The sequence below is a fragment of the Phoenix dactylifera genome, chromosome 5, assembly GCF_051530095.1.
Source record: "Phoenix dactylifera cultivar Ajwa chromosome 5, Ajwa_hap1_PhDact_Kaust_v1.1, whole genome shotgun sequence".
NCBI lineage: Eukaryota > Viridiplantae > Streptophyta > Magnoliopsida > Arecales > Arecaceae > Phoenix > Phoenix dactylifera.
In genome coordinates, this window is record NC_143194.1 from 20,715,442 (window position 1) to 20,725,271 (window position 9,830).

At 45.5% G+C, this 9,830-nt stretch overlaps 1 non-coding gene across 1 annotated transcript; it reads left to right on the forward strand.

Moving 5' to 3' along the window:
• The first annotated feature begins 2,043 nt into the window (after positions 1-2,043).
• Positions 2,044-2,149, forward strand: LOC148703101 (small nucleolar RNA R71). The gene has a single exon (XR_015988415.2). It is a non-coding gene; the product is annotated as a small nucleolar RNA R71 (small nucleolar RNA).
• The last annotated feature ends 7,681 nt before the right edge of the window (positions 2,150-9,830 follow it).

Sequence of the window (9,830 nt, forward strand, 5' to 3'; positions counted from 1 at the left end):
ATTCCAGTTTACTCGAATTTTTACAACGACGGCTTTCACACTATTGTCTTTTCGGTCAATACAACATTTTTTTTTTCTTTTTTTTTTCTTTTTTTTAAGAAAGATATATAAATTGTGCACTTTTACTCTTGTGGTGATTTCTCCGTGTAACGAGCAATCAGTCGACAACTCTCACACCAGTTGGCATAAGGTGTCGGGCATCAAGACTCCCCTACGGACTTATGCTCGGAGTCCTCATCACAAGCCCACTTGATCTTTGACAATAGGTAGCCCTTTTCGATGTTCCTGACTAAATCCATTTTTATTGATATTTTTTTTTTTGGATTAGATAAGTATGATTCATCAGGGTCCAAGGTTGCTACCATACTCTCAACATAATGTCGAGCCTAGACCTTAGAAGAGTCGGCCAGTGTGTAGTAAAATTCCAAAGTATTAATTAGCTTACAACTCCCTAAGAGAGACTTAATAAAAAGAACTTAAATTTGTATTACTTCCCACTAGTCATTGGACTTTTTAGATTTTATATACCTTGTGTGTTTATCACTCTCGCATAAATGTATATAAATTAGGGTTTTTTTTTAACAAAAACCTTTTTTTTAATTATTTTATAAAAAAATGAAAATAAACACATTTTTTTTAAAAAAAATATTTTTATTTTTTTTAAAAAAATGATTTTTTATTATTATTATTTATTTTTTTTATTTATTATTATTATTATTATTATTTTTTGGGATGAAAATCAAGATGAATACCCCCAAACCTAAACCTAACATTGTCCTCAATGTTAAGAAATAATCTAAGAGAATTGGGTTGCCTCCCAACAAGCGCTAAGTTTATTGTCTTCAGGACACAGTCAGGTAGTTTTTGCATCTCTTTTTATGGGTTCATCTATTTTGTCTATCATAAAACACTCAACTTTCCTCGCGGGTTGGTCGTCTGCATTGAACACATTTAATTTTACCTTCATGTTCCCAAATGATATATTCATTACCCCCGTTCTACAATTTATGCACGCATTGGCTGTTGCTAAAAAGGGGCGCCCAAGGATCACGGGAATTTGTTTCTTAGGATTAGGTTCATGTTCCATATCAAGGACAATGAAATCTACTGGAAAATAGAATTTGTCTACCTTGACAAGAACATCTTCAATTATCCCACGTGGTGTTTTTACAGATCGATCAGCCAATTGAAGGGATACCGAGGTTGGTTTTAACTCACCTAACCCAAGTTTCTCATAAACTGAATAAGGTAAAAGGTTGACACTTGCCCCTAGATCTAAGAGTGCTCGATCAATGAAATTATTTCCTAAGACACAGGAGATGGTGGGAGCACCAGGATCTTTGAATTTCGGAGGGGTGTTGTGTTGGAGAATAGAACTCACTTGATCAGTTAAGAAGACCTTTTTAGGCACATGTGTCCTAGATTTTCGCTTTTGTGTACAAAGGTCTTTGAGGAATTTGGCATAGGAGGGAACTTGTCTAATAGCATCAAGAAGCGGAAGGTTGATTTTCACTTGTTTGAAAACCTCCATTATTTCCTCTAGTGAAGTTCCTTTTTTGCCAAAGGGAGAGGGTGAATTAAGAGCTTCAGGATATGGAGCCTTTGGGATATGAGTTTTGGCAGAAGGTGGACTAGGTGAAGAAGAAGAAGAAGGTTTTTCATTTGACACATTTCTATCCTCTTCTTCATCTTCCTTATTATTGTCATGGGCTAGAACAAATAGTACACACTTGTGCTTGGGAAGAGTTCATGTAATGCCCACCTATCATCAGTTGGTCAATCTTATGGGACAATGCATCTACCTTGCTAGACAGGTCCATAGAATGACTTATTTCACAAATGGTACCTTTTCTTTGAGAACTCGGGGGTGCTTGACAAGAACATGAAGCATGGTGGAGGGAGTTTTCATTTAGATTTTCAAATAATTTCCATGCTTCATGCTCATTTTGAAGCATGAATGTCCCCCCACATGCGGCATCAATCATCTGACGGTTTCGTTCAGTCAATCCGTCATAGAAGCATTGCACTAGCTGCCACTTAGGTATTTGATGATGTGGGCATTTACGGATTAGGTCCCGAAATCTCTCCCAAGTTTCATGAAATTCTTCTCCCTCAATTTGGGAGAAGCTTGTGATAGCACGTCTAAACTGGTTCGTTCTTCCTATGGGAAAGTATTTTTTAAGAAATTCTTGTTGCATTTGCCCCCAGGAATGAATCGAATTGGCCTCTAAAGAATTCAGCCATTGCTTAGCTCTATCTTTAAGGGAGAAGGGGAATAATCTAAGTTTCAGAGCATCATCAGTGAAATTTTGAATCTTGACAGTGGTGCAAATCTCAAGGAATTCATCTAGGTGTTTATATGGATCTTCATTGGTGAGCCCATAAAAAGATGGAAGCATTTGGATCACACTAGACTTTATTTCATATTGTACAGCTGCTACCTCAGGTAATCGAATGCAAGATGGGGAAGTGTAAATAGTGGGAGTAAAGTACTCCCTCAGGAGTTTGGGTTGTTCTTCAGCCATCTTAAGAGGTGGGGATGATCCTAATGTTTTGATCTTAGCTCGAATGTTCCTAAGGGTTCGTTCTATTTCAGGGTCAAAAGGTAATAGGTTTTGTACTCTAGAACGACTACCGTGCATACACTAGTACTCGATCAATCAAGCATGCAATAAAAGAGAAAAGCATATCAATCCTAGTCTTTGACCTAAAATCACTAGACAGCTCCTAACTGGTTTGAAGAGGGCACCTAAGCCTCCAATACGGTCTAATGAACCGAGTTGACCAGGTAAGCTCCCAGGTAAGTGGAGGGGTCACGATGCGTTCGCAAAGGTCCCACTTAAAACCCACTTGCCTCGAACAGATGAACTGTCTCCCTTATAGGGACAAAGCTTGCCTAGACATCAACTAAGCCACAGAGCGAAATTGGTGCAACCTTCGGTGATCTTCGTCCTATTGAGCTCGAATGTCCCTAGGGGCCAACGTCTAATTGATTTTAATTAAAGATGACACTATGTGAGATTGAGTTCACCTAAGTTGGGCAAGAGTCCGGTGATGAAATCCGGCTCTTATCTTGTTGGGGTGATTGCCCTTACTATGTGCAACTTGATTTGTGTATGTGTATCAAGCATGCATTCACAATTTTGCTATAATTAAAATCAAACAATCACCACAAAATTTCAAACCAATAATTAATTTAAATAAGAAAAGTTTAGAGGTTACCAAAGGGAATTTCTCCAGCAATTTAATTTTTTTTTTTTTTTTGCAAACCTCTACAGCATTTCTTTTCCGGCAGTTCTCCTTTTGATCATCCCAGATTTTTTTCCTCGATTCCTGATCAAATAATATATAAAAAAATAAATAAAAATTAGTAAGGGAGAAAAAGAAGATAAGAAAAGTAACAATAATAGAAAAAACAATTTTAAGAAATTTTTTTTTAATTTTTAAATAATTTTTTTTTTAGTAAGAAAAATAACTATGCTAGCAATCCCCGGCAACGGCGCCAAAAATTGATCGGTTCTTTCAATTTCAAAAGTAAACCACGCAATAGCACGTATCTTGTAGGATAATGATTACGGGTGTCGGTCCACAGGGATTGGAGACAAGTTATTTTTCCTAATTAAATAATTACTTCAAAGGGGATAAGCTAGAGTAAATGATAAAAACTAAGAATTAATATGGGTGTAGTAGTATGAATTATCTATGGAGAGAGGTGTTTAGGGCTAGATTCCACCGATAGATTTATATTCGTGACGCTTTCAATGATTGAGTTGTATTTAAGACTTGATTGCTTCCGACTACAAGCCAAAGCAATCATAAAAGAAAATTATGATTAATTCCCAGCATGAATCATCTAAGTCTAGCACAAACCATCTACTCTAACGATAAGCATGACCTGTCTAACCTAGCATGATGCATCTGATCATTAAATCATTAAACATGAAATCGATGTCACATGAATATCTCCTCCAAACCACAGGTGTTGGATTCGATGAAATAGATCAATCTATATAAAATATTTTATGCAAGACAAATAATTCATATAAATTGGATAAATCATAAAGATCAATTGATAAATTCTTCATCATGCAACACTCTTACAATACAAACTCAAATCAATAAAAATGAAACGAATACTCCTCTATGGCTTCATCAAACCCCTAAATCGAGGCTCAGCTGCTCATGGTGCTTGTCATCTCCATTGGTTGGCTGAAGAACTCCTTTGCCATCCGCCTCAAACCCTCTCTCTTTTCTTTTATTCTTTTTTTTTTGGTTTCCTTTTTCTCTTCACTGAAACAGGGGGTCTCCCCTGTTTTTCTGTTAAACCGAGCCCCCCCCTTCTCCTCTGCCGTCCTCTTCTTATAGCTCGCCGAAGACCAGCGATGGGGATGATCTCGCGGAGGCTTGATTCCTGTTGCACGCGAGGGCGTGATGCTGGGAGGATGGCATGATCTCGGGCGAAGATGGGGATGAAGCTCGAAACGGGTGCCGATCCGGAAGGAGCTGGGTTACCGTCTCGTTGAATGCAGTTGGCTGGGATCGCGGTGAAGGCTGAATCACAGGGATTGGAGCTGGGAATCGATGGGATCTCTTCTTGGAACGAATCCGGGTGAAGCTCGGGATGGCTGGCTGATTTCCGACTGCTGGGAGGTGGAACGGGTGGCGGATGACATGCGGTTGATGCGGCTGGCACGGAGCTGATGCGGTGGTGCTGGATCTCGGCTGAAGACGCGGGCTGTGATGGCGAAGGGGCTGGATCTTCGCTGCTGGGAAGAGTCGACCGCACGGGCACGGTGGGCACGCGGCTAATTGCGGCCGACTGGAATCACGGAGGACTAGTCGCCGGCAGATTTGATCGCGGGATCGTCGGGAGGGAGCCGCGGACGGTGGGCGGCCGCGGGATCAACGGAAAGACGCCGGAGGGGGCGTCGGTGGGCACGCGTGAGCTGTTCATCGGGGGAGGAAGAAGATGAACAGTGAATGAGTTTTTTTTTCTTTTCCTAACACTGTTCATATGAACAGTGTTTTCACGGAACACTGTTCATATGAACAGTGATTCCAGTAATTTTTCTCCAAATTACTGTGGATATTTTATTATTATTTTTTTAATTTTAAAATTATGAATTTTACATGAAGGTAGGTACGAAATTGGTTGGGAATTGGCTTTGGATTTGAGATGGGTCATGATCGTTGATTTGCTTGAACTTGTTCTCGAGCCCAATGTTATTTAAATTTAATTCTTGCTAAGCTGCTTCAGATCGAACTCGACCAGACAAGACTAAAAACCGAACCGTGACCTAATAAAAAGGGTTAATCAAACCTTTGCCCCATACATAATTAATTATAACTTTCAATCGAATCAGGACCAAAACCCATTTAATTATAAGCTTAGCTTGATTACAACTTTATCAGGTTACCAAATCGGGTCAACACAATCTCCTCCTTATATGTTTTTATGAAATTTTCATGAAAGATTGCAAACAAGAGAGAGACAAGTTCAGAATCTAGTTTAAGAGAATAATTACCATATTTTAAACTTACTTCAATGTTTGTTCAATTTCATGGTAAAATATGTATTTATCAGTTTAAAAATATTGATAAGTGCTACGGAAAGGTAACTAAATTATAAATTATTAAGCACTTATCAGAGGCCAGAGGGAGCCTGATGGCTCGGAGTCCCCGACCATCGAGGGCGATTCGGCCCTTCGTGATAGCAATGTTGCGCGCGAGATATTTCGCCGCGCGTTGCTCCCAGCTGACCGGGCCGAGTTCGAGGCCATTGATCCCGGCAGCCTTGTCGATCAGATCTACTGTACTGCCATCCGAGTAAGCCATTTTTCGTTTTTATTTCTTTGCTTCAATTTTTGCATCTCCTTGACCTTTACTCATCATCAACTTTTTTCTACATCATCTTCATGAGATCGACATACTAGTGCTCATAGCGTCGGAGTGCCAGAATAAGGCTCGAAGGAACCAATGGAAGCAGGAGGGGGCCGAGAAGAGGCTCGCCGAATCCGAGGCCACGGGAAGGGAGGCCGTCGCGAAGATAGAGGCTACCGAAGTCGAGCGGCGATCGGCGATCGACCAGCTCGAAGAGGAGAAGGCCTCGCACACTTTGGTGAGGTCGGAGCTGCGTGCCTCCGAGGCGCGTCTAACCGAGGCCCGCTCTGAGATTGCCGGCCATACGTACGAGGAGGGGATCCTTCGCCTGAAGATCGAGCAGCTCGAGGCTCGAAAAAAAAGGGCACTGGAGCAGGTCCGAGACGCGGTGCAACTCTTCCAAGAGTCGGAAGAGTTCCATGATTTAATGGAGGAGGAGGTTGTGGACGGATTCATCTGCGGCTTCGAGAACTTTCGGAGGCAAATGCAGCGGTTTTGCCCCCAGCTCGACCTCAAGGGCATTCGGCCAAGGATGGGGATCGGCGAAGACGAGAATGAGCACGGAAGCTCTGACGATGGGACCGACAATGCTCCCGCAAGTCTCGAGGCCGGGCCGGAGACTGTTGAGGCCGAGACTGATGCGACCAAGCAGACGGCGTGGGAGGCTCTCTCTGGGGAAGCCGCTGGGGGCGCTCCCGAGGCTATTGGTGAAGCCCCATCCGAGGCCACTGCGGATGGTCATGAGGCAGTTTCCACCGAGGACCCCCACGTGATCATTGTGGATGACCCTGAGGTCGATGCCGAAGCGGCTGTTGCCCCTTAGGACTTAGCCTTCTTTTTTCCTTTCTTTTTTCTTTTGTAAATGAGGTCGGACTCTACAACCATTGTTCGGCCAGATGAGTCGGCCTCGATGTCAAATTTTGTACTCAATCCTCGGGCTTTTATTAATGAAATATCTTTTTTTCAAATTCTGCTATGCGTTTGTGCTTGTTTCTATTTGCATAATTGGTGAACTTTTATCTCAACTGCTTAAGTTGAACTCCTGTTGGGCGAATTTCACCAAGTCTTCGAGCTCGGCTGAGTCTTTAGACCTAGATTTCGGTAGAATTCGCTAAGTCTTTAGGCTCAGCTCCTGAGAGAATTTTGCCAAGTCCTTGGGCTCGGCATCTGGGAGAGTCTTGCTAAAACTTTGAGCTCGGGCCTAATGGCAGCATAGGCCGAGGCTGAGCTGCCGTCGGAGCTTTCATGCTCTTTGATCCCAAACTCGGTCGAGGCGCCATCAGGTGGAACTTGAGTTTGTGGCCAATGACTTGGCATCCCCGAGCTCGGCCGGGACATCATCGGGCAGAGCTCGAGGTCGTCATTGCAGGCCATCTCAACCTAGGTCGGCGTTCGGACTTGGCCGGACCTTCGTTTGGAGAAGTTTGGAGTGAGTGGAGATCAAGCTGAAGATTGGCGTTGCAGGGCATTTCGAGCTTAGTTGAGGCATCTCGAACTTGGTCGGGCTATCGCGCACGAGGTCGAGGGGGCCTGGGCTCGGGGTCGACTCTGTGATGCCTCCCAAGGTCGGCAGAGACTCGGCTCGCGGTCGATTCAGCAAAGCAACCCGACCTTAGTCGGGGGGTTCCGAGCCTGATCAGGGCTTTATCGGAGATATATGTAGGAGGGGAGCTTCGTCCGCTGATCGTTCTGTAATATAACCAAGTAAATATAGAGAGACATTCGTGCCAAATAGGGTGTACCTCTCGTGCAGTTGGAGCCAGGTGTCTCGGGTTAAGTTGCCCGAGCCGAGCTCAGCGACTCTGCTCCGAGGTCGACTTCAGTAACCTATGGTCGACTCAGCAAGGTGCCTCCACTTAGCTCGAGGAGCGTTGTTGGGGGGCGCGGAATGTTGCCGAAAAGTCGTAGAGATGTCACCATAAGATCAAGGAAGACTTGGTTCGCGGTCGACTCAGCAGCGCCCAGCAGTGCTTCCCGAGGTCGAGGGGGCTTGGGCCCGCGGTCGACGCAGCGGGGCATCCTGATCTTAGTCGAGGGATCATGCGCGAGGTTAAGGGAGTCAGGAGCTCGCTGTCGACTATGTGATGTTTCCCGAGGCCAAAGGAGCCGGAGGCTCGCTGTCGACTCAGCGGGGCATCCCAACCTTAGTTGAGGGATCATGCGCAAGGTCGAGGGAGCCGGGAGCTCGCTGTCGACTCTGCGGGGCATCCCAACCTTAGTTGAGGGATCATGGGCGAGGTCGAGGGAGCCGGAAGCTCGCTGTCGACTCTACGATGCTTTTCGAGGCTGAGGGAGCCGGGGGGCTCGTTGTCGACTCAGCGGGGCATCCCAACCTTAGTTGAGGAATCATGTGCAAGGTCGAGGGAGTCGGGGGCTCGCTGTCGACTCTGCGATGCTTTCCGAGGTCGAGGGAGCCAGAGACTCGCTTTCGACTCAGTGGGGCATCCCAACCTTAGTTGAGGGATCATGCGTGAGGTCGAGGGAGCCAGGGGCTCGCTGTCGACTCTGCGATGCTTTCCGAGGCCGAGGGAGCCGGGGGCTCGCTGTCGACTCAGCGGGGCATCCCAACCTTAGTTGAGATCTTTGATGGAGATGGAGACCGAATCTTGGAGTTATCACGGTGGAGTATGCCGAGCTTGGCTGGGGCATTCGAACTAGGCCGGGTATCCGGACTTGGTCGGGTATCCGGACTTGGTCGGGTATCCGAACTTGGCCGGGCATCCTGAAGTTCACAAGTAGATTAACATCAGAAAAAGTGTCAAGTAATTGAAGGAGAGCCGTAAGTAGAATAACATAAGGAGAAGTGTTAATTATGCTCTCAAATATCGGAGGCCCCTGGGGGCTCTACTGGTAATACATTCGGAGATTTTCAGAGTTCTAGCTTCGGAGAATGGGGGTCCCTTCAAGAGACTCCAATTTGTAAGCTCCAGACCGTTGGACTCAAGCGATTCGGTATGACCCTTTTCAATTTGGGGCAAGCTTCTCTTGTTCAGTAGGTTGCGAAGCTTCAGCTTTCCTCAGGACGAGATCCCCCATCTTGAAGAGCTTGACTTTCACCCTGGAGTTGTACTGTGCCGCTTTTCATTGGTATCTTATCATGTGGACTCGGGCAGCCTCCCTTGTCTCTTCGATAAGATCCAGATTGCTTCTGAGTCGGAATGAGTTGGAGGCTTCATCATAATTCTCCACTCTTAGCGATGGAAGCCCGATCTCCAAGGGGATGACAGCTTCTATCCCATAGGCCAGATTAAAGGGGGTCTCGTCGGTGGGGAGTCGGAATGTGGTCCTGTAGGCCCAGAAAATATTGTAGAGATCTTCGACCGATTGCGCTTTGGCTCAGTCGAGTCTGGCTTTAAGTCCTTGGAGGATGGTGCGATTTGCCACCTCGGTTTTTCCATTCGTCTGTGGATGAGCGACCGAGGTGAAGCGGTGGTCGATACCGAGCTCGGAGCAGAATTTTCTAAAGTGGGTGTTGTCGAACTGGCGACCGTTGTCGGATATGAGGATGCGGGGAAGTCAAAACCTGCAGATTATTGACTTGCAGACGAAGTCCTGCATCTTTGGCTCGGAGATTCGGGCTACCGGCTCGGCTTCAACCCACTTGGTGAAGTAGTCGATGGAGACAATGAGGAACTTCCTTTGTCCGGTGGCTAGGGGGAATGGTCCCAAGATGTCAATCCCCCATTGGGCAAATGGCCAGGGGGCGCTGATCATGGTCAATGAAACCGAGGATCGGCGTTGCATATTGGCATTTCACTGACACCGATCGCACTTTTGGACAAAATTCAATGCATCTTTTTGGAGTGTAGGCCAAAAATATCCTTGGCGCAAAATTTTGTGGGCCAATGCCCGACCTCCTAGGTGGTTCCCATAGATTCCTTCGTGAAGCTTTCGCATAGCAAAATCCACCTCTGAGGGCGGAGACATCTAAGAAGGGGAGAGGTGAATGA